A 26,757-nucleotide genomic window follows, 5' to 3' on the forward strand; every position below is an offset into this window, starting at 1 on the left:
CACATCCTGAAATATAGCTCTTCTTCCTTCCCACATCACAGAGCTGCCTTGCATGGCTCAAAGCTTTAATGGTCTTGGAAACTGCTTAAAAACATGTGGAGTCACAAAAATAAATGTAAGTCGCAAATGACTTGGAACCTCTCTCTTTCTCTCTCTGTGTCTCTAACTGGGTCAGTGCGATGATGGTGTCAGTGTCTGGACTCAGCAGCAGCATATTTGCATCAGTCATCCCAACTAGACCGTGAAGAGAAGGATTTCCCTGCTCAGCTGTGCCAGTGAGTCAGTGAAATATACCCTCATAAAACCCTGCTGGACTGAAAAGAGGCCTGAGGAAAACTTGGATCCATTTAATGGGCTCAACTTCAGGCTCTTTGCTGTTGGCAATGCAGATACTTTGTAAGTGGAAAGTAACATCCCGAGAGACTGATACTTCACATAATGATGCTTATAAGGCATGTGGACATCATTTTTATGGTATTTTATAGATGTGTTTTTGAAGGATGGATAAAGACATTAAGCCTCTGCTGTAGTGGAAGATCTCAGTGGCTGTTCTTTTCTTTTTTGCAACCTTTACTGTGAAAGCAATGGTTCAATAAGAAAAATCATTAAACATCTTTTGCTAAAAGTGGGAAACTGCATACTAGGTTTCTCTTTTTGCTTTGCTTTTTATTTTTGTCTCAAAATCATGAGAGCAAGGTTGCTTTCCTTAAACGCATTATCAAATTTTCATAGCATGAAATGAGGAGTGGCAGGATAAACATTCAGGGCTGTGAGCTGCATCAACACTTGTGATGCTGTGCACTTAATTCTGCTGAGACACCAAGACGACCCTCTGGTGTGCTTTAAGGTTGGATAAAAACTCAGCGGTGCAGCCAAAGCTATGCAACCAAACTCAACCTCTAATTAGGTCTGCTCATTCAAATTTAGAAAGCTGTGGTTAAAAAAAAATCCATGATATAAGCAGCCTCGGGACATCCTTGAAAATTTGGCTGCGATTGCAACTTTAGGGTTTAATTAATTGAACAGTCTGGCTTGTCGGGTCATATCAAAATAGCTTGGGATAGTATTACAAAATTGTGATGAGGCTGAAAGGTGGTTAATTAAAGTCGCAGTAAGAGCTGAGCTTAACTCACGTGCGGCATATTCAGTTACAGGCAGCCATGTTGGTTTCTTACATCTCCGACCATGAGGTCATGCACCTTCTTGAATAAAAAACAAGCATATTCAATTGTCTTGTTGTCGAGTTTTTTGGTGTTGTGCAAGTTCACACTTCAAAATAGATAGCTCAAAGTTATGTTCACACTCTATGTTCCAAAACATGAACTGGTTCCCATTTATTTCTTCTGCTTTTTAAAAGCCTTCAACTCTGTCAGTTGTTTCAAATGTGTTGCTAATGTGTTGTTTTGACCTGTTTTCTCAGGCCCGATGGGCACTATTTGAATAAAAATGGAAATTTTCTCTCCCTGGTGTCTGTACTGATTTGTTTGTAAAACTCTTTCAAATATTCATATGACTATTATTCAACTGGCTTTAACAGAACAGCTACGTAAACACTGGGGAACAGACCTGACATGTGCTGGGTGCCATCAAACATAGTGTGTGAGCATCTCTTGCAACTCTTAATGACACTTGCGTTCAGGTTACCATTCACCAAGAACATGATAATTTTTACTAAAGCCATTCAAAAACCCAACACTGGACATTTATGACAAAACATGAAATTACGCAAATTTTGCACGTCAAGGCTGTTTTCATTTGTTGTGATAATTTTGTCTTGTCTACTTCCCTAAAAAGTGAACTGGAGGCCTTGTTAGCTATTTTTCACTTGTTTCAACTGAAATGGGCCCCGCCCCTGACTTACATGCAAGAATTCAATAATTCACAGAATATAAGTTCTTACTGGTTGTCTGTCTCTCAAACATGTCACCATACTCCGCTACTTCCACCAAGTCTATGGTCGCTACTGCTGCAGCTGTGAAACTGTAAATTGTTTAAAACGCCATTGTGAAATGACTAGTTTCACAATCAGAATTTTAGCAATTCAAGTTAGCACAAGTCTGAACTGAAAGTAATCAAGCTCAGTCAATAGAAGCCTCTTCTTTGGTTTAACTAGCAGACTTAAAACCACCATCTACTGAACTGGAGTGTAGATGACTTTATAAAGGAGTTGTTTAAATATTTGAATAAAGCCCTTTGAACCTGCACATTTTTGTCCCTTGTCTCCAAGAGCCCCACATTAGCACTTAAAACAGGCCCTCAGATGCTTGAGGCCACCACTGGACTGACAGGAAAAAAACATGGCACAAGGGATAGGTACAAACATTAAGGCAGAGATAAAAGTCCCTCTGACTCATCACCTCACTGACACTCCCTTCCCACCTCCTCTTTCTCACTCCTACCTGTCTCTCTCGCTCTCTCTGAAGTCTTTGATTATAACTTCCCCAAGTTTGAAATTGATGTGTTTTCTGTCTTTTTTTCTCTGGACTTGGGTCAGATGAGAGTCAGCCAGCTGGGCCTTGATCCTAAGCTCACTCTCAGGTAAACTTTCAACTAGAAAAGACCCCTATTGCTACTTTCAACTGTTCATCTCCCTGCTCTCCTCCTCCTCTTCCTCCTCCTCCTCACTGCTGCTAAGTGCTTTGTTGATAAACCCACTTTAGAGTTCACTGGTCTGTCAGAAGATTTCGCTCACCTCCTCATGCTATTTGAGTAATGGGGATAAGCGTTGTAGTGTGTGTGAATATGTGTCTTTGGGCTTACGTGTGTGTGTAAAAACAAATACGTCCACATCCCTCACTACCTGTCAGATTAGTTTAAATGGCAAACTGATACCAAATCTCAATACAAACTCTCTCTAATGTGGACGTAAACTTGTATTGATTGGCAGGTTGCAACACGCTAATGCTAAAATTCATGAATACACACAAATGCAAGGACACCACACTTATTGTGTCACTATCAGAGCAGGCAGCCACATCCTCGGACTCAACTCGGGGTTCAGAACAAACTGAGAAATACTTAGTAAGAACTGCAGTGGTCTCACTCACACACACTCACAGACGCAGACACACAAACACATTTGATCAGTGGTACCACTTGCTGTGCAAAAAGGACAGTTCTCCTGCCAAGGCAACATGCTGTTGGCGAACGCTGTGAGAGGCTGTCGTAGAGTCTTCTGCTCACTTAGCACTTCACACACAGTCTGTCATTCTCTGTGTTACTCACTCAGCAAAAGCTTGAAGTGTGCGTGAGTGTTTTGTGCGACCGTCCAAAAAACACAGTCCTGGATAACCTGGAAACAAAGTAAAAGAACTGAGTCGAAGTTTTTGAGGCTTACTTGGTTAAAGTCCAGATATTTTGAATGAAGCCAGCAGGATAGAGAATCCCCCCAAGAGGATGCATGATAGCTGATGAATGACCCCCACAGGTAACACAACATCTCAACTGCACAGATTTGGTTCTGGCTTGCCAAGTGGATGAAATGTTGTATTGTGTTAACCACAAGGGGGCCACTAATACAATGTGAACGCCTTTTCCCCCCTTTAACTTCTCTGTAGCACACAGTTAGCATAGTGTTTAGATTAAATGTGTCCACATGGAAAACACACACACACACACACACACACACACACACACGTAAAGCACATATGCTCAGACATCCTTCACTTCCTTTCTCCCCTGCTTCAATGTTCCTCGTGCTGACACAAATACACCCACTTTCACATATGCACACACACACATCAAACATCACTTCTCCTGGCATGCACACAAAGAGACACAAATACTCGCTTCCCCTCTCTCTCTCTCTGTCACACACTCAGACACACACTCTGTCACACACTCAGACACACACACACACACACACTCAGACACACACTCTGTCACACACTCAGACACACACTCTGTCACACACTCAGACAGACACACACACACACACACACACACACACACACACACACACAGCCACCTTGTGAGAGAAACACCTGATGTTGGCCAACTACAGCGAACTACTGAGAGGTGTTAGTTTGGAGCCTGCAGTCCAACTGACATCATGCACTGTGTGATCAAAAGTCAGAATTTGAAAGAGTGAGTGCATTTTTGTGCACTCGCTAATGCTAATCTTTAACTTTCAGTCCAATGATCCCTCTCTCTCTCTCTCTCTCTCTCTCTCTCTCTCTCTGTCTCTCTCTCTTTTCCGAGCATGTAGGAGTGCCAACAGTCAAGGGCAAAACACATGCACAATAAACACAGTGTGACATCAGTTTCACTGCAGGCATTTTGATAACACCTCACACTGCTCGGCACTGCTCTGCCAAAGCCTCTCTCAGGTATCTCTCTCAGGCTCAAGGTGGGTGATGACAGCATGTGTTTGTAAGAGACTATTAACGTTGTGTTAATGCTTTTGCATCATTCATATCTTTAATCAGATCATGCATAACCAGGATACTGTCTATAAATAAACACAGCATGTTGTGACTGATTTAAGTTTTTTGCATGGCGTGATAACTTACAAAGTCAACGCAAGATGCAAATAAAGCAGAATTTATATGTTTGTAAATTCAGTGTTGAGATTCTCATGTATGGCTCGGATTGATCCAAACTCCATTCAGAAAACAAGTATTTTAAAAGTTTCTCCATTCTTCTGTTGCAGACAGAGCAGACAAAGCATGAAGTCAGACTTTTTATGAATCAGCATCATGATGTAGTTATTTCAGAATACTTTTGATATGTTAATTTCAATTAAATCACAGAAAATTTTGTTTATTTTGGGATAGCGCCATACAGGCCGTCATCCAGACGCAGTTCCTGGAGAAGACGGATGTTATGACGTTATGAAACCAGACATAATGATGTTTGGTTTTACAATGTGGCTGTCGGTTCCAAAACAGGTATAGTGAGTTGGCGGCATTAATGACAGCACGTCTCACACAGGAGAGGCAGAAAATTTGCATCTGATGTGAACACTCATGTTACATCTGTATAGATTACAGCAGTAAAGCCGGATAAGCATTGTTAAGTATGAAACTGTGTTTTTATTAATTTCCACTTAAATAGATACCGTACCGTAAGAAAAGTCTAATCAAAGCTCACAATTGTTGTTTATATATATTATATACACAAATACAATGAAAAGTGACAGAAAACACAAATCCCCCTGAGGGCAGCTTAGACTGGAGATTAAGTGCTTATGGGCTTTCGTGGATGTTTATGTGCTGAAAAGTCAAAATATTTCACCAAAATGAGTAGCTGTTCAGAGCATCAGGCATCTGTCTGTCTGCAGTTTTTCTCCGAATGGCTGATGAAGGTGATCCAACATGTCAGCGAGGACTCAAACACAGACACACAGATCAACTGACCTGAAACAATAAAGACTGAGGCCTGTCACTTTCTGCCCCCAGCACCGTGTCAATCAGGTGAACACACATATACTGTATGTGTACTGTGACAAAAAGAACCAAAGATCTGTTTCTAATCCATCACTTTAATTACACTGGTGCTGACAGCTGTCATTCTACATGTTTTGTGTTAATATATGAACCTGGTCTCACAGGAATCCGTGAAATAGCCACGGATTCGCTTAACTCAAAATCTGTGGAATAGCCACGGAATTACTCAAATTTCCGTGAGACTGACACGGATTTCGCTACAATGCAAGTTAATATTTTTTCCTATTGGTTTGTTCCAAGTCACGTGACTTTTAAGGTCCCATCGGTCAGAACAAAAAGCATGGCGGACATTTTTTTAGTGAAAAAAATCTATATTTTGACATAGTTTCTGCATAAAAAATGATTTTGATTACATTTCTAGCGAGAAATATATGTTTCATTTTCTAAATATTCACTCAGTGAATGTACATAATCACTTTGTATGTCTATGTCTATTCCACAGATTTTGAGTTAAGCAAATCCGTGGCTATGTCACGGATTCCTGTGAGACCATGTTGTAATATATTGTTGTTTATGTCTGTGCTTTGCTCAAAAATCATGATTGACTCTGATTGATATCCAAATGTTGCACTTCATCTCACTTATCAGTCCTACATTAGGCCACAAATGTTCATACATAATGTACCATTCTCTCAATTACATTAGTTTCTAGATCATATTAAATAATTAAAAGACAGCTTTAAGTCCATACGTTTCCCTCGAGACAAAGTTGAATAAAGGGTAAACGCATATGGACGCATGTACATAAAAAAAAGCTGCTATAGCTTCCCAGATGTGATTAATGAAGTGAGATTCTCAGTCGACCCCTTTGACCTGCACCAAGGCCGCATAACACTAGAGCAACAGAGCCCCGAGGCACTGTGCATGTTTGCGTGTGTTAATGGGTGAATGAGAGAAAGAGGTGTGCGTGTGCATGTGTTTTACAGTCTGTTTTTATGTGTTTATGCATATGCATACGTTCATGTGTGTAAATGTGTGCGTCTGCAAGTGTGTCTGTGTGTGCACTCGAAGCAACGTACCCTGAGGCTGTGACAGACGGACTCTAAACCACGTTACCCACACACCCCACTGCCTCGCTTAATAGTGCATGAGATAAGAACATTTGGACTTCAAAATAAGCCCTCCACCACCGCCGACCACTCCTCCATGGGAAATTGAGTTTTATGGCTCCCCAGATTGAGACAATGGCTCCAATGGTTTGGTTTGTTGAAAGGAAATTCCATGTCAACAACTAGTTGGGTTGACTAGGAAACCTAATACAGACACAGACACACTCAGCAGCTCGACAGTACAGTATGGCTGAAACTGTACACTTTGTGCATGAGCACATACTGCACAGACATGTGACAGCCACAGAAAAAACACAGTCATGTAGGTAAACAGACATACACTGGAACACATGCACAGGCAGATGCATTGCACACATGGACGTGAATACACAAACAAGCTGGCATACACAAAGGAAAAACAAAAACACACTGCATCACGATAAATCCATCAGGATTTACTGTGGGCAAAATATTAGGTCCACCTGCTCTTTAAATCATATCAACTGATCAGGTGCCATCTGTGTGAGAGGCAGATCATATAAATGGAATTGAGTCAACATTAGAAAAGTAGGCTACATGTTTAACTATAAGCATGGGCAGTGATGACCTCTGACATGCAAAAGGCCCCACCACCTCGCCTTCATAGGAGCACTTTTTAGTTGTTGAGCCTGTTTTTGTTGTTTTTTGGGGTATTTGTGTAGTCATTTTGTGTTTCTTTGGGGCCATTTTGTGTCTCTAGTTATGTTTTAGTATTTTCATGTCTCTTCATGTTAGTTTTGCCTCTTTTAGTCATCATGCATCTCTTTTTTTTAGTCTTCCTGGTTGGTACATGTCTCTTTAAGTGGCATTTTGTAGCTGGGGGCCAGGGGCTCCCTTTCCACTTTGGCTCCCTGGGACTGTGCCTGTTGGGCCCAAATGCACAGCAGCATGCATGGCAGTAAGTATATTTTACTCCCAACACTCCATCACAGTGGGGCTATTTCTTGTGTACAGAGCCAGGTTAAAGTCAAGCTGCAAAAATGATGTGTTTATAATTACAATCTGCTACAGACTACATAACAATTAAAGTACCCTTCCCAACTCTGGAATCCTGGTTTAATCTTTCTCTGCCATTACCGGTGCAATTTGACAAGTGTGGTAACCCACAGGATGAGCACAGTAATCCAAAACTCACTGAAAAAGTAATAAATCATCATCCTCCCAATGCTAGTCAGAGGTAATCTGAGGAGTGGAAGCTTCTGAAGAATCAAACTCTCACAGAGATCAGATGAACACATGTGACTCTGCAAGACAGTGACTCAGTCAGGCAGGGACGGAAGTAGTGCACACCTGCAGAAATAAAGGGCTGATCAAAGACCCATTATGGATATGAACTCAACTATAGAATCTTCTTCTGCTAAGAAGACACTTATGTTCAAATGCAGTAATGCAGACAGAGAGAGGTAGAGAGTGGGAGGAAGAGGCAGACAGAGACACACAGCCAGGAACAGAGAGAGAGAGAAATAGAAACAGACATGCAGCCAGCCAGAAAGGCAGCCAGAGATCAAGATATATAGTGAGTAAGAGAGAAAAAGACAGACAGGCATCCCAACTGTGACAGGCGGACGGCATTGGTGCAAGGAAACTTAAAGTGCAAATACTGGAAGACAGCAATGCATACCAGCATGAAACAAAGAGACAGAGAGAGGCAGGAGGGATGAAAGTCAAAGTGTAACTAGAGGGGAGAGAAAAAGAGAAAAAGTGACAGAGGAGGGAGCAGGATGTATGAGTGAGAGCTTGAGATGATGAGAGAGACATACACCCTGGCTGATAGAGCGCCAGCAGGGATTCTTACATGCTTGTAAGGGCACAGTCCAAGAAAAAAAAAGGAAATACTCCACATGACAAGGGTAACTTGTCTAGTTCCTCAACAATCTCTTTAGCTTGAGACTGTGAAACAGGCTGTAAACCAGTGTGTCAGCCATCCAGCTAACCAGCCGTCCACACTGTAAAAGATGACTGCAGCAAACAGTCAACTTTGTTGCACTACTAAAGAGTTCTTACAAGGACATGACAAAGGGACTGCTCTAACTTTTGCTAAGACTGTATGTCCCAGAATGCACTCCTTTAAAAAAAAATAATGATGCCACTTAGTGCTGTTTTTTCATCAAATGAGATGATTTCACTTTCATAAGGTCTGGCTATATTTTTAGATCTATTGGAAGCTCCTGGGACAATTGAGTCAGCACAAAATGACAGCAAATTATCCGTCTACGAGACTAAGTTCCTCTGAGACAAGAAGAATACGGACCCTTGTCTAAAAGTCTGGAGTTACCCTTTCAAGTGAATGCAAATTGGTACCTGAAGTTTCGAGGAGTAATGTTAACATTTGTGCCTGACACGGTTGCTGTCATTGTCAAATTTGCATTTCTGTCTAGCATCATTTCTGTCAGTGTGTGGAGCAGAGTGAACTGTCGATGAACCGAAGAGGAGGCTGGCTCGGTGCTCTCTCTCTCTCACTACTCGTCTACTGTGGCATAACAACATCTCACTGTGCGAGCGTATGTGATGGAGAAAAAATTAAGTCAGAGAAAGAGATAAAGAGGTAGAGAGGAGGGGGGGAAAGATGGAACAAATTATAAAACAGATAGCAAGAAAGGGAGAAAAATGGAGGTAGAGGGTGCTGGAGGGAATGTGTAAACACCTATTTGCGAGCGACCTTGTGTCTGCATGCTTTCATACTGAATAACTGTGTGTCTGAGTGGCCACAGTTCACTGTGTCAGCAGCTCTCATTACCAAACACAGCTGAGGACATCAGAGAGCGTACTTAGTAGCTGGTAAAGCAGCCTCTGTCTATCTGAATACAAACAACTGCACACACACACACACACACACACACACACACACACAACAAACAGAAAGGAAAAGAGAGGCTCACAAATGAACACTGAATCACTCATGCACATTAAATACATGCACACATATGCAAACTGCCGAGGCTGGAAGTGGATTATCTACCCAACCCAACTGCAAAGTAGTCTGACTTGGTGCGCAGGGATTAACTTTGCATGTGCAAGAATATTCAAATGAATCGGAATTTAATTTTAGCCAGAACGAGGCCAGACAGGTTCCTCTAGGTTGCCTGAGGTAGTGATGTGAAGGCAGGTAATTTGGAATAAAAGTAAATGAGTCATATTATTGGACAATTAAGTTGCATGTGAACATTCCTAATTCCTTTTAGGCCAATTAAGGTTTTTACATGGGGACACTTCAATTTAGAAAGAGGGCAAATTAGTCCTGTTAGCAAGAAATTAGCCTGAAAGTAAGAGAGCTCCTGCAGTTAGTAACACGAGGTGTGTCCATTAGAAGTAAATTGGTTATTAAGTCAACATGTTTATAGAATACGCACTTTTTCATTTTTGGATGCCATTTCTGGTGTCCAAGCAAGGATAACATGCTGATAATTTACAGGGTCACTTGTAAATCTACACTCTGACAGCTATCTGAAAGCTAATACTGCCTGTCAGTCACAGAGTGCAGGCTAACAGGCTAATGCATAATTGAAAGCATGACTCGTGCTTACTCAGCTCATTTGCCGGCTTAAGATGACGTCTTGACCTTGTCTGGGAAAGAAATTTGTGTCCACTGTGATTCAGCACTGGTTGGTTACTCTTAATAAGAGCCACAGCTTAATGCTGAGGTGATGCGGACATTGCCACAGGCTATACCAAACACTGTGTGTGTGTGTGTGTGTGTGTGTGTGTGTGTGTGTGTGTGTGTGTGTGTGTTTGACTCTGACAATCTTGAAATTATCACACACTCATGCACGCCCAGCCCACACACACACACACACAATCAGTTTGAGTCAGGATCTAATTTTATTCAGCAAGGACATTTACAAGTACCATGAATTTGACCTTGTGAACTGACGCTGGCAACACAGCATAGTACAGAATAGCTAACGGCTGACGCATAGTAATTAGATGCATAATAATAAGAGCAGGGCATGACTTGGCCTTATTCAACCACATTCCCACCAGAGATTACGCACTGACCTCATATAAAAACACCTAAAAAGAAATATGTCAGCTTTTATTCTCATCTGGATCTTTTATATTGTCTATTAGACGCTTTAGCTTTAAATTGCAATCTGGACTTTTTTTCCCTCACATTAGTGGTACTGTAGGTGAAAATAACGACTGCTTGGCACATGCTAATATATATATATATACATATATACTTATTTATTTAAATAAGCATGCCCATTAATTTAAAGTGCTTTCAAATTAAATTCAAACTCCCACTTCACTGTGTTGTGCCATGTTTTATTAAAATAAATTGGGCCTGTATCCAGCAGTATTCAGTGTACAGGCTGTATCCAGCATGGAGCTACTACATTATTGAGAGCGGGGCATTTACTTGGGTTTATTCAGCCCATTTCCAGGCACTCAGATTATGCCTCGCACTGGACTGGAAAATCGTGTCAGTGCAGATACGCTTACGGGAAGGCTTTCATAGTCTGAGGCATAATCTGCCTCCAGGAAAGGCAACTTTTTACATTAACCATCACATGGCTATAAATGGCACGCCCGAACATGAAGATTTCCGGGACACGAGTGATCTCTGATGCAGATTTTTACAAGAAAAGTGAGGCGATGATTTATAGAATTTTGAGTCATTTTTACTGTATGCTGTTACATCATCATACAGCATTATAATTAACATGGTACAAGTATAGGGAGAATAAAAGAAGAGAAGAAGCTGTGGATTGCGGTGTACATATCAAGAAGTCAAAAAGCTACAAAACTAGAGTTACAGACTGGGGTCTTCAAGCAGCATTTTTAAAAATATTCAACAAATCCTGGTCCAGGAGGCATGTTTATGTCTGTGTTGTCAGGCTGCTATCACTAGTTGTCTTCATGCAATCAGTTATTTCTCCAAGAGACAGATACAGCATTGAGCCAGAGGATGCAGAGATCTTCATCCCATGCTTTACTATTGGTGCAAAACATCTCATATTCCTGAATGCAGTTGTTTGTTACGCGTACACAAAAGAAGAACGGGCAAAGACTGGGACGGTTTAAAGTCTGATATCTCAGCTAGTGTTACAGAACATAATCTGATTTATCACACCATATCCAGCTAAGCTCAGAGATATCTCCATCAAAACAGATCTGATTCAGCACTAGTCAACCATAGTACACAGTCCTGACAAGGTTTCACACAGCAAAAAAAAAAAAGACATGACACCAGATCATGTTTTGGATTAGCTTATTCGACTATCTGTCCCGACTGTGGCGACCATACAGTACACAGTATCACATAAATACACACAAAGATATTATTTTAGGTATTCAAGTAAAAATGCTTCCTGTTTAATACTGATATGTCACATCACTATAATCTGACAACTATATCTGAACAAGATTACAGCTCGTCGCAGTAGCTCCAGCAAAATAGCTCTAAGCTCCCAAATAGCCACATTACTGTAGATTAGCATTATTCTAGGAGGCAAGTATAATATCAACTTTGAACACATGTTTTATTTGACGTGTTTCAAGCAGTTGGAGAGGAAATTAATTCACTGCTTGATGTCACAAAAAGGAAGGACAGAAATATGGGGCTGTATTGTACCATCTAAAAAAAGGAGGAAAAGACAGAAAAACATTCTAAAGTGACACTTCCAGGACATCAGGATTTGAGTTTGTGCTCATTTATTGCATTCCCTTATGGTTTTACATCACTGTAGATTCTCAGTCAGCCGTACTCCTGTGCTTTTATCTCTTTATAAAATATTTGCTATTCTGCTGTGATCTTTTTATGTTTTGCAAAGTATATATTTTTAATAATTACTGTCAAAATATTACAAGTTCTCTGGAAATCAGAGGATGCCAGTTTCAAACAGAACAGGAGGCTTTAATTTTCATTTCAGTTAGACGCTTTAGTTTGTGCTTAACTGGGTTGTGTCTGACAGTTAAGGCAGGTTACTGTCTGATGCAGAGAAATATTACTTTCTGGCTGCCAGAAATGTTGAAAAGCATGGCAGAACATTATTATAGATTTGTTTACAATCACAAAAAGGCTACAAGCAGCCCCCTCCTGTTTTGAACTTGAAAAATTAACTGCACTACTTTGTGTTAGAATGGAAACATGAAACCTTTTATACAAGTATAGAAATGTGGTTGTAAAGGTAAGCTGCCTTTTGACCAGTTGAACAGTTCCTACTATTCAACTGCTACTCAAAATTCCAAACTCATAGAAAAGGAAATTCTCAGGGGTCTATTCTCCATCTTGACTTTTTAATTTAGTTATAAAGGCTCTTTCTCTTTATTTCTCTCTCATCTTTTAACGGGGCTTCTGAGATTATGAAAGCCTTTTTTTTTCTTTCAGATGAAAACGCCAGCCGACTTCTGAAAAACTGGAAGTAAAAATGTCCACGCAAAAAGCAAGATAAACTATTTGCAGTACTTGTCCTGCCCCTCCACTGTGATTGGACAGCTGGGTGAAAAGTGACAGAGACGAGCACAGCATTTTCTTGATGTGACAGCCTACATCAGAGGTGTCAAACTCTGGCCCGTGGGCCAAATTTGGCCCGCAGTATAATTATATTTGGCCAGTGAGGAAATACCAAATGACAACCAGAGCTGGCGCGCCAGTATTATACAGCGCAAATAATACTACAAATCCCAGAATGCTCTGCTCGTTATTTGGCTTGAACACAGTAGATCAGTGTGTAGCAAACTGAGCAACAATTAAAGTTGTCTTTATGCACTTTTTCTTGCTAGTCCAAGGCATGGGCTTGAATGGTTGCACATTCATTGAAGGATATTATTATCAGTAATTTGGTTTATTATTGTTATTTTATTCTTACATTTATTTTTAGCCTGTGGAAAAAGATTACTGTTAAATTTAAATTTAAAGAAGGCCGCATATAAAATAAAGGGACATATGATTTTTATTTAAATTTTATTTAAGAAATGAATGCCATTGATGTGTTTGTTTGTTTTATTTGATATTCGATTTTGCATGTTTGCAATATTAAGTTATATCAAGCTTTGCTTGTTCCATTTCCTTTGAACTTGTTTAGGTCAATTTCCTCAATAAATATCAATGTTGGCCCGCGACTTTGTCCAAGTTTTAAATTTTGGCCCACTGTGTATTTGAGTGTGACACCCCTGGCCTACATGATCTATTTAGAAAATGATCATGTTTATTGACCCTGTCACCAACCCTTTCGGCCAAACAACCAGCCAAGCCCACCAGGAACCTTCCTGTTTCTCCCAGTTAGCTCCCGGGTATGAGTAGCTGTTGTGCATGACACCACAGCGGGGAATTCAGCCAGATGCAGCCAACATGTGATCAGGAGTCAGGGTGTTGTCATCAGATACACCACCTCCCACACACCTGCATCAAGGGGAGAAAAAAGAGTGGAGCCACAAGTTCTCGTGTGGGACAGGGGAGGGTCAACCAAACAAAACAAACAAGAGCCATGGGCAGCTATCCTAATCCTCCCACTCCGGGACGCTTGACATATCATAGTCTGCGCTCAAACATGTTTGTTCTTGCTAAAAAAAAGGGTCAGAGGGATGACTGTGCATGGAGCAGTGACACAGGGAGGTCATTTACTCCCACACAAGACTTAACAGCCCAACCATTCTTTGATGAGGCCTTACTTTCAACTGTGCTCTCAGTAACCTAGTGCTGAAGCTTCTCTTCACTCATTGTGGTCCAACACCACTATGCATCAATTAGCTTGAAACTTTGTGTGTTTCAATTGGCTGCACAATACAGAAAGTGAAAGAGAGTTCACACAGTACAGACCCAGCATGAGCCTTCAGTGCTTCCGGTTTTAAAACTAGTAAACATGGCAGATGTTCAGGAAAAAAACACTTCAGATTTCTCCACTAAAGACTAACAAAATAAAAACAGGCCTTGCAGTTGAAATATTCTGTGATGAGTCCTTCACATATCTGCTCTGGCTCGATCAATCCTCAAATGGATCTGTGGAAAATCTCACAAAATAGAGGTTGTGATGTGTATTCTGGCTCTGCAGTCCAGCAAAATGCTTCCAGAGTTTGTAAAGGCATGGACACAGAAATGACCATGTGCTAAGTAGACGATATGGACCATTTGCCACGAATTGATGAATCTGCAAAAGTATTTTATATATATGTATTATATACATCTTTTTACTTAGATGCCAACCTCTACATCCAGTGGTTTAGTGTATGAGGCTATGTACAGGGTATACCCATCTCTTTTTCAGGCAGTTTACAGTATACCCAACATAGCCATTGGAATATAGAGAAAAGTATACCCACTTTCTCCTCTTAAAACCTACCCACCTGCCTAGTACACCCACATCATCAACTACCACTACACCCCTGTGTATAATATGTAGATCTGAGAAAAAGACAGCACATCAAATGAAAGGAGAGGTATTAAATGTTTGACTCAAACATAATAGCATAGCCTTAAACCACAGTAAATCACAGTATTAAAGCTCAGCAGTACTGGTTTCACTTAACTGCATTGTGCCTGCAGAATGCAAGCCAGTGTTCATCCTCTAATGACACATGGGTGTGTGTGTGTGTTTGTGTCTATAAAATCACTGCTTCTTAATCTCCTAACTACCAGACAATAACAGATTTGTCTGTGATAAAATCCTGGTCTTTACACGTGTGTGTGTCTGTCTACCAGGCAAGTCTGTCTTCATATGTGTTTAGATGCTGTGTGTGTCCCATGTGGATATGCCTGATGCATGGCTGTCCTTCTATGCATGTGTGTGTGTGTGTGTGTGTGTGTGTGTGTGTGTGTGTGTGTGTGTGTGTGTGTGTCTGAGAGGAGCAGATTTAGCTTTGATAAAACCCCAGTCTTTAGAGGGATTATCACTCCATCCCCAGACAGCAACATGCTGTGCATTTATGGAGGTAATAAGTTGACCTGTAATAGACAGACAACTGGCTAAAACCCTTATTGGAAATTGTGTCCTTATATCTATACCTGGGCTAGGAGGAGAATAAAGCAATATCTTCAGGGGCAGTTAGACCTGCTGCGCAACGCACCATGTGAGCTCCCATCCAGTGAATTTTGATTTGGCGCTTACCTTTATGGGTTTTCCGTCTGATTTGTCAAGCTATTGTCTGCTGTTGGCTTTTGACTTCACTAGCATCCCAGAGGGCAGAAAAACTGTGCACACAATGTGGCACAAACAAGACATTAACATTTAAACCCAAACATAAAATAACTAAATAGTAATCTACATGACAAAGTCCTGTCCTCATTTGCCCTGAGAGATCTAAAACATTGCCTCTCTGCACTAAAAGCAATAACAATGGTTTTACTTGGATTTCAGTCATTGCACGATTATTTAACATTATCTGCCAGCTATGTCTCATTGCATGATTTGGATATTTCAAAACTAGGCCAAAGTCTCTAAAAAGGTCATACAATTGTGGATTCAGGCTGAATGGATTTCAGGTCAAAGGAAATAAAGGAAATAAATCTGTGCAGCTTTTATTTACCAAACCTTGTGTTGTTCATGAACTAATGGCTCATTTAAATGTTACATATCTGAGAAAGCCTTTCAGTTACCACTCTTATTTCATTGAAAAATAATCAGAAGCTCTGGAAGACTATGTTTTCTGTAAAGTCACAGTTGGAAATAAAACTGACTAGCCCACACTCACCGTCATGGTGAGAGAATGACTATACACTGAAGAGAGACAGATATAAAGAGCACTATAAAGCCTTTTCTCTCTCTCTCATTCCATCTCACTTCTCTCCAGCTTTCTCCTTTCTTTTCTGCCCATCATTTACCCCCACGTCTTTTTCCCTTGCTTCATCTCCCTATGTTCCCTTTCTATCTCTCCCTCCCCTCCTTCAAACGCTCTGCCTTGTGTGCAGTCATAAAGAAATAATTTATTCCTGTCCCTCCAGTGCGGGTATGTATTAGCATGCCAGCAGAGCACGTTAACTTATCTCGCGGCTACAGGCGCTGAGTGCTAAAACTAAGCTCTGATAGTTTGCAACAGGATGACCACAGAATGCCTGTAGCTCGGAGAATTAGGACTGTCGTCACGATTAGTAATGGTGGGCCTAATATTTTACTGCACTGTAATGCATTGTACTGTACCCAGAGTGTAGTATGACACACTGGTATGAAAAACTAAAAAAATCAACCCAAATTCAGCTGGTAGGGAAAATTAAACTACATTATTACTGCAGCCATTTTTGAGTACTCATCTTTATCAATTTAGTCTCTTTTTTTTCAATAGCGGCTGTTCCACTTTGAAGATCCAGCTCAAAATGTATTTGTCCATCTGTCAGTGCTTGTATCAGAGCATCAAACTTTTAAGTTGGAGTGTATGAATTCAATAAAGCACAATGAAAACATATGCAGCAGTGGGTTCAAGTTTCAAGTGCTGCAAAATCAGATTTGATTTAACTGGTACTTGCTGAAGAGCTCATATTATTAGCCAATTTTGGCCTATCAAAGATATATAAGTATCTAACAGTATCAGCATACGTTTTTTAAAAATGCATTATTATGAAAAGCATTTATAGAACATATAATGCAGAAAATGATGCTTGGGATGGTGCAGAAATGGTTTCATTTTGCTATTTATTTTATTTTCATTTATTCTTTATTTAAATGATCTGCAATTGACTGATACTGAACATGCAGTGCTACTTAGCAAATTATTAAAAATATTATTCAAATTTGTATTTGAATGGTCAGAAATTGATAGTCAACATAGTAGTATTATATTATAGTACACAGTAGTATTGAATAGTTTATTTTGTTGCATTCTGTCTTTACATTAATTTACATAGTCAGCAATTGACTGACAATGAACAGTACTGTGATTCATTTTATTATTTTATGAGTATTTGTTTCTGGAATTGGTTGGCAATGTAATATACTGTATGTATAATGTATAATAATGTTATAAAATGCATGCACTTATTTGTTTAGGAAAGCAGCCCTCTGGGTACCTTTGCATAATCATATTGGTGCAAAATCAGTGCACAGTCCATAGAAGAAGTCTGTTTTCGTTCCAGCTCAATAATTCACTACAAGGTTTGCAATATCAATAATCTATGAATTTGTCTTCTCTAAGAAGCTTTAAAGTGTTGTCATTTTGTTGTTGGATGAACCAGAAAATACAGCTACTGTACACATACATGTATGATAGTGATTTCATGTCTTGCCCACAAGCTACATGCAATGAGTGGTAAACACAACCTGATAGCTTTCCTGAGGCTGACCACAGGATGTCTGAGAGAATTAGGCTTAAAGAAGTGATTAGTTATTCTAGGCCTAATGTTGTATTCTAGTCTAAAGCACTTTGCATAACATCAGGCCAACCCTCGGACAAGCCATGCTTTGCAGGAATATAAAAGAATAAAGTACACTGATGCCTTTAGGATTGGTGTCGATGTACTGCTGTGCTCCACAGTTATATGCTTTGTGGTGTTAATCAGACTTCACCAGAAAAAAAAAGAATGAAGTACTTTATATTAGTGTAATAGCAAATACAGATGGGATGAGAGATTATGGTGACACAGATTTAGTTGTGCATATGCTGCAGAGACAGAGATGGTGTGAATCCATTGCCCATTTTAATGAGCATTTCCAGCTTAGAGGGATATTGAGACTTCATAGCTGGAAGATGCCACAGATTGCCGTGCAAATGTTGTCCCATGTAACTGAATGGATTAGGTTTAGAGGCTCAACTCCCACTGGGGCGTCCGTACAAAAAACGTGCATTCTTTCACAAAGCGTCCACCAAATGGCAAATGTTATGAAAACTGCACTGTACTTGATAATAGCATTACAGATAAGCAATGTAATTAAGCTACACACAGTGGAGCATACTGTATTGTAGCAGAAACCATGCCTGTGCGATGCCTATTAAGAGCTCAGAGCTGGGCCTGTCACAATGATTAGTTATGCTAAAGCGGATGTTTCTGTTTTACTCACAAGTTCATTAAATGGGTACTGGACTGAATCTGCACACTTGTAATCCACAGTATCATAGGTAAATAGTAGGGCAGGGTGGATATGGAGCTCTATATGCTATATGTAGGACTTAATTTGCAGAGCAATGGCTAAAAATGACACACATAGTGTAAATTATTAAAGGAATGTAAGCTGCATTGCTTGGAGTTAAAACTTGTAAAATGTGGGTTTCACACTGCACACAAGTCATCCAACTTCATTATACACACAATTGCATGTACAACAATGTAGCATGGAAGGAACATTCAAGGGTTGCTCAAGCAGAAATGAAGGTAAGGATGAGGTCAAGTTAACATACAGTGCATACATTCTCTCTCTCCACATTTCAACCACTGAACATCCTTTCTCTCACTCTTTTTCCTTTGCATCCTCTGTCCTTACTTCCTGTAAATGCATGACTCATCAGCACCCACTGACCTATATCTGTCCCACCTGTGTTTCACAGTGTCAACTGACCCACATTCACACTGATCCAGTTGCGACCTTAGCTTGTTCCACAAGAGCAGCAGGAGGCAGTTTAGTGCATATCCTTACATTCATTTTGCTATAAAAGTGATGTCTGGGGCTCAAATAAGGTCATAGTTTATTTTCAATAATTTAGCCGATAAAAGCGTAAATCAATTTAATGAGAATAAACTAAAGAGAATATCTTGGTCTGAGTGCAACTCCTCAATAATTTATCCTCATTAGCTTGAATGTTGTTCTTCCAAATCTGATGTTTTAAGGCCAGATGTATTTTTGCCTAAGCATTCATGTAAACAAAAAATGTCTCCTTGCTTCTCAAGTTGTTGCTTGCATATGTTTACAGTGATAAACAAGCTATTTCTGAGCGGACATGGTAGATTAACATCAGAGCACATAGCCAAGAGCAACATCTCTGTATCTCTGCCTCTCTCTGCAGCAGAGGAACAGCGTGGTGAAAATGTGATGCAGCATGTGGGCTGCCATGCACACAAGCCGGAGGCGGAGCTTGGTGGCCGACAAGTACCACTGCTTGCTCCCATTGGCTCTCAATGACATCATTGATAAGGAGCGAGTCTTGCTCTCTCGCTCCTTCCCACTCACTTATAGTATAAGCACAGGTTATAGGTTGCCTGCATCCCTCGTGACTTTTTCCAAGATGAACCCTCTTCCTTTTCAAGCTCCTTCTCTCCCATCTGCCCCCTCAGTGAACTAAAGGAATTAGAGGAAACATTTGCAACTACACCATAAATCAGATAATTAAGGAAACTGCTGTACACTCATACATTACAGTACCCCTCGAAGCAACAACAACTGATTATAAACAATTGAATTAGGCCAAACAGACTGACTGCAAAGTCAAGTCTCCTGAAACAGAAACTTTTAATGATACAATGAAGTTGCAACAAATATCTGATCAGTCAGGAAAATCTATGCAACCTTGTCATTAATTAAAAGATAAAGGTTAATGAAGTAATAGTGTATGCCAAGAAAATGCATATGATCTGTAACTAATTATCAACACTCATTTATTTAATTAGTATGCTATACATTAGTATGCAGTGATAAATAGGCAAGTGGCCCTGCAGTACCATAACATTATCCGTCCATGTTCATAAGGCACTTGAGGCACTTTATTGGTCAAATGTGTTTCTAACTGTGAAATGTTTACCATGCAAGTTGTGTTATCCATTTACAAAACCACAGGCTATGGAAAAAATGCATCTATAAACAACTGAAAAATAAATAATAATTAATGCCCAAACTGCTTTTATTGACTTCACTTCTGTGGAGCAATGGCTAGTAACTGATAGGCTACGATAAGCCAGTGAATTACATTATCACATTTTGTTTAAGGAAAGATTATTTGAGCTCCAGCGTATTGAGTTTTTTAAAAAGGTGAGATTTTATTAAAGTTAGGTTGATCTTTGCACTCAAAGCAACTTTAATCACACATAAGGTAAAACAAGTGCACCATAAATTGTCACATAAGGGCAACACAGCTTCTGCCAAAATGCAACTGATATTAGGAAATAAATGTGGGTGGTGTTTATGTGTGTGTCGAGGGTTTCACTCTGACTCCAACTGAACAAGACAGGCCGTAAAAAGATTGGTCAAACAAGTGCCACATCCCAGTACAAAGTAATATCACCTACCCATGCAGAGGGCCGAGGAGGATCAGAAATGCAGTATCCTGCTATCCCAGTGATTTTGGGCCGGGACGTTGTCTTGTGGAGAGACACACACCACACATTTTTATAATCCTCAAAGTGAGTTTCAGATTTCCAAGTGTGCCTAAAATGCATCCCGCCTGGCACTGCTGCTCCTGAAGTTTAAATCCTCACGAGATGAGTCTTCACCTTTTCCGAAAGAAAACTGCACAGTCTCTTAATCCTCCTCTTAAAAGCCGCTTGATAGGTGACTCTGTACATCTTCCATGTGATTTCCTCATATTTCTCTTTGCTTAACCTCCAACAGGAGAGAAATGCTTCGCTGGTTAATCTGGTGTTAAAATCCACCTAAGGACACATCCCAGAGGAATCAAGAAAAAAGAGGGTGAAAGCAGAGAAGTTAGAACTTTATGAAAGTGGAAAAAATTTACTCATTACTTAAAACTGATGGAAGAAAAACTTGACAATTTAATGATATGATATGATTTAAATGATAAATTAACACTTTAGGTGTGAATGTGTAAACTGTGTAAAAGTTGTGATGAGTTGGAAAAGTTGGGAAAACAAACATATTCAAATCCAAAGATTTTAAAGAATGCAAAACTAATTTTGTTTCATATAAAAAATAAATCCTGTAAGTTCAAACTGGCTTCTCTGTTGCCTAATAAAAACTTTAAGGGTAGGGCTACTATACAATGGAATGCAGCAAATTCAAACAAGTTGTTTGGCCACACCTTCACATGATGAAGAAAGTTTTTAAAAATCATATAAATGACATTCGTTATGTTTTAGACAGCAAATAAAAATCAAGATGAGACTTTAAAATATACTTCAACTAACTATTTATATTGATGTGCTCCGCTGGTTTTTTTTTTTAATAAATAAAAAACATTTAAAAGAAGGGGGGAAATAAACGCGTATTCTTCACTTTGGGCATTAAACAAATAAATAAAAATATTTTTATCACGTGAAAATCATTTTACGCGTTGAAAAAAGTTGTTTCCTTGTGGATTTGCGCTCCTTTCTGCTGCTTTTCTTTGTATGGACTGAGAACAAAGGAGCCTTTACTGTAACAAAGAAGCTGCAGCGACTTATACCTGTTGCTCTGTTTCCAATAAACTATAACAAGTTTCTGAGTGATTTTAGAGACGGACCTATTTAGTTATCATCTTTTTCCCTCCAAACATTATTCTTTATTCGTGCAACAAGTTGAATTCTGAGTCACTGTTTTCTTTCTTAGAGACTTTACACCTGATTGCATTGTTCTGAATTCCCACAGTGCACTGGCAACTTCGCAACACCACGAGCACCACTGTCATAAAACTACTGCACAAGGGAAAAACTATTTTCAAACTATTTATGGACTAATAGTTGTCACTTTGTCTTTTTTCCAGCGTGCGTAAAAGGTCCCTTTCTCCGCAAACTTCTGACAGGCAGTTGCTTTGTCTTGTGCGTCGCAACATCCCCAAGAGACAAAAACACGGCAGCAGCACGAACTCCATCTCACCTCCACTACAAAACTCACAGACTATTAATTCTAAACACAATGTATTGAGTATTATTGCGCGTTATGAAGATGCGTGCCAGAGCATCCCCTCAAGTTCTCTCCTCAAAGCGCCCCGCATCAGACAAAGGAAAAGGGGACCGCTCCTCTCGCTCTCTCTCTCCTCTCTGCCTCTCATTCTCTATGTCTCTCTCCCTCTCTCTCCTGCTTTGTGCTCAAGTTTTGAGCGCTGACGCACCAACTAACAGCAGCAACTTTTAACTGGAAATAAATTCGAAAATCACTCTGGGGGTGCAAGCAGAGGCAGAAGACAACTCACCTGCGGGTGTTTTGCAGTGCGCGCGTCGCCGTGCGTCGTGGAAAAAGTTTGAGAGGACGCATCTAGCTTTGTGTTGTGGAGTCCCCCTTTGTCTACACGTGTGATAGATGGATGGGGCTCCTTTTGGCCGCGCCTAGTTCATTTCGCTCTCCAAAGAGTCCCGCCCTCTCAAAGTCAAACAACTATGCACACAACAGTATAGACAGACTGTGGAGATGTGTGATTACTTACCGGGAGCACCGTGCTCCATTGTCTGGTTTCACATTCCATTTATTTATTTGTTTGTTTCTTCGAGATCACCAACTTCTATTGGTCAGTTTACTAAGTTTTTTTTTAAGAACTACTCAATCTATCTGTTTATCCGTCATGAACTCAATTTATCTTATTTTTATTTAATTATTTTTTAGCATCTTGCAGGTAGCCTAACCACCTTTAATAACTCTCTCTCTCTCTCTCTCTCCTCCTGATTCTAGTGGCCACTAAAAGTAACACTTTTTTAGTCACCATCAGTCACATTCAGTCACATTATTTCTTTTTTCTTTTATTGTCTTTTTTGTTAATGTCAAGTGTGCAAAGAGCATGGCATGCTGAAAAAAAACTTTCCTGGTTGCAGCGCCTGGAGACTGCCATTGTGTCTGGACAGCAGCAGCAGCAGGGAACAAAGGAAGAGACAAAAGAAGAAGAAGAAAAGGTCTCATTGTTTTGTGATGCACAGAGTGGGGAGTAAATAAAAATAATGACTGCTACAAGGTGAACCCTCTTACAATGAAAGGCATCATTTGGAGTCAAAGTAGGCCTGTAAGGTTTAGAATAATGTCTTATTCATCTTTTTGATTCTCAGGTTTCATGTTTTTACATGACATATGACTATTTTGGCAATAAACTACCATTTTATCACTTAACTCTACTTCCTTAATGTACTTGTATATTACTAAATACATTTTTAAAATATATATGCATGCAAATTGTGTAGTTTTATTAACTGGATTTGCAATATTAGCCAAATATTGTTACAGTTTAACAATTTCATTTTGGCAGATGCTTCTGTCCAACGAGGCATTAATCTGATTGATCAATTAATTATTGTTAATTATTATCATGATCATTAACATTTGCTGCTAATTACAAATGGAAAATTGATTAAATCTTATGATGTTGTAAAACTGAGGACAAACAGGTAAAAATCTTTAAATTGTTTGCATCAAAAATGATGATAGAATGTAAGAGTTGTGTATACATGTGGTCAGATTACTTTCATATACAGCAGTGTTTTGTGTTTTTATAGAAAAAGGCACAGTGGATTACTTTCCAGCAAGATCATTTCCAGGTCTTTGGTAACACAATATGTGAGAGCAACACTAAAAGGGAAAGTAACACAAGGAGATATGTGCGTGAGTTGGGAGGGGAGGAGTGGGAGAAAGAGGAAGTAAAAAAGAAGAGGCAACATAAAGGGATAACTGTGTCTCCCCTTAGCCAGTTGTACGTCTCTCTCTTTGTCCTGACTGTAGTATTTTCAAGCTGCAGAGGAAAAAAAATCAGACATACACATGCAGACACATGCAATAATTGTCATTAGACACATAAAAATGCAGTTTGTGTAGTCCTGCCTGTAATACTGCACCGTCTTCCAACAGACGGACAGGTAGATCTTCCTTCTCCTGGCAGACACACAGGAAGCACCACTCTCACCCACAGCTACCTGCTGAAAACAAACCAGACAGACAAACAAACAGGAACTTGTCTTTGCGTGATGTTTCTGTTTGCGTGAATGCAAGCCCACGGGAACATCTCAGATATAGTCAGTACAGTCAGCTACAGACTGGAACACGACAGATAACAGACACCACCGCTGTGTCATCAGCCAGGCAGATAGAAATAAATAATGAAATAGGAATGCTACTGTGTGAGTTGAAAACAACTGCAACACATGGTGTTAGTACAAAAAAAAGAAAAAAATATGTTTTTTTAAATATATATAAAACAGAGGAGGGAGAAAAAGTCATTCCCCCACCACCACAGCATCCAGCCCCTCTGGGCCGAGCTACATATACAGACAGGCAGACATAGAGATACAGTCATGCCTCTCTCACACCCCCTCCGGCAGAGCTCTTATCCTCCCTGCTGTGGTTTTACTGGGCCACTGACTCCAGCAGTCAGCCCGTTCTGCTCCACTCTGCTCTGCCCTGGCTGCTGCCTGCATATCTCCCACTGCGGAGTCAGCTGAGCCAGGCATGAGACTGCACACTGAACAGGCTACATACAGCTTAGAGGAGCTTAGCACACACAGAAGTGCCGGAGCTGTTAGTAAAATTTGCAAGATTATACCACACGCTGGAGATATTATCGTCTCACTTTATTCATATTTATCATCAGGATGTGAGGAAATAAAGTGATATACAGCAGAAGGGGTATTACAAAATGTATATGACTGCCAGCTGAAAGGAGACAGTGTTTACATTCTGCGTAAAGTCAGTAGTAGCAAACAGCCAATTAAGCTGCGATAAATGCATATATCTGCATATTAGTGTGGTGCTGCAAGCAGCTTCATAGAATCACTTATGGGTTAATGCACTAGTGCACACTCACTGTATTTCCTCTAGAGCAGGGCTGCTTTTTGCACACAGCTAAATGTCGAATGTACTGTATAAAGCACAGACGTGTGTTGCACTTACTTATCTTCACCTCCTCTCCTGTCATCTTATTAATGTGAACCACAACTCATGACACCAAGGCTAATTCCTTGACATTATACGGTAAATGGTGAATAAAGTGAACCAGATTTTGGGCTTAAATTTTTCATGAATTACATACTAAACGTCTTGTTACTTACCTACTCATTACACACATACAATTAAAGTAATTTGACATACACAGGAGTGTTTATTTAAATAATACATACAAGTAATGAAGAGCCTGAAATGACTTGCAACATACATTGCATTTGCACATGCTTAAAGTCTCGCTATCTTAATGTAATTTTGCATCCAATTACAACAGTAAATAATGCATGGCTCTATGAACTGAAATAACCACTAATGTTTGTACCGTACATAATGGCTCTGCATAACCAGAGTAACAGCTATGGCACCTGTAATCTCACACAAATAATTATGCTATTATGCAATAGAACAGTGCTAAAGTATTGCTTCAAACTAGTCACACATAACAAATACATATTGCAGAGTTCATGCTGCCTGCTGAAGATTCCTTAGTGCTATATTGTTACATGGATTTTAGTTTTATAGAGGTGGGCGTGACAGTAAAGAAGCCACAATAATTTCTTAAAGAAGATGGTTTTTGTTAATGTGTGTGACAGACATACAGTATCTGGTCGTACTGCAGGGATGCCCATCTCATGTGGTTGAATTTTATGCATAAAATTCCAACCACACACACACACACAGACACAGACACACACATCCCGTAGACAGACAGACATGCTTGTCAGCTATGCTGTAGGGTCCTTGGCTGACTGCTGCTAAACCAGCCCTTCCCCCACGATAAGGGTCTGTCTGGGAGAGGGGGAGGGGAAACCATGACTGTCTGAACACCAGACAGCCAGCATACAGCACAACAGGCTGGAATAAAATAGAATATGGGATGAAGCCCAAGAAGGTCTACCTTTTGGACTAATAATTATGCATTCCCCACTAAACTGCCTTTATTACAGCTACTTCTTATCATTTAGCCCATTGAAGTGACAATTGTATGTGTGCAGCTTTTATTAATGATGCAAATGAGCGACATTTTATTCTTGAGCAGGAATACATTTTAGGCAATTAGACAAACCTAAGCAGGCATTATAATTGGCTACTCCAGAAGCACATTAGAAATGAAACAGTGCTGTTAGTCATGGGATGGTGGTATAACTGCTCACCTTCATCACTTCATAGTCTGTTTAACATGGCTTCTAGGTGAATGGATACCTGTACAATGTGCAGATGTGTTAATGTGAAGCTTTATCTGGTCAGCACAGGTTTATGTTGGGTTATTGGCTTTAGATAAGTCTATGACTATCAAGGGGGACAAAGGATGCATGGACTACATTTTTATCTTTTTTTAACATATATCTGTCCATGCATATATCATTATTCTAGCTTCATGTGGAATTTAATAATTCAAATTTAGTAATTTGTTGGACTTCCTAAAAAAACATATCTTCAAACCAAAAGATAATCTGAGATACAGGATAATTAATGTGCTGCAGTGATGTAAGGACTACTAATTTATGTAATTTCTAAGCTATGTTATGTCATATGGACATATAATAATCAGTAAGGGACATCCAGGTCTCAGATCTA

The 26,757-nt window shown here is 39.9% G+C and overlaps 1 long non-coding RNA gene across 1 annotated transcript in view; it reads right to left on the reverse strand.

The window, feature by feature from the left end:
* Window positions 1-22,823, reverse strand: part of LOC131977010 (uncharacterized) — a 93,664-nt gene extending 70,841 nt beyond the window's left edge. Inside the window, exons 1-2 of the long non-coding RNA XR_009394841.1 lie at window positions 22,457-22,823; window positions 20,619-20,981 (exon numbers count right to left, since the gene is read on the reverse strand). This is a non-coding gene — a long non-coding RNA (uncharacterized LOC131977010). The remainder of the gene's footprint in view (window positions 1-20,618; window positions 20,982-22,456) is intronic.
* Between the last annotated feature and the right edge of the window lie 3,934 nt (window positions 22,824-26,757).

The sequence above is a fragment of the Centropristis striata genome, chromosome 8, assembly GCF_030273125.1.
Source record: "Centropristis striata isolate RG_2023a ecotype Rhode Island chromosome 8, C.striata_1.0, whole genome shotgun sequence".
Lineage (NCBI taxonomy): Eukaryota > Metazoa > Chordata > Actinopteri > Perciformes > Serranidae > Centropristis > Centropristis striata.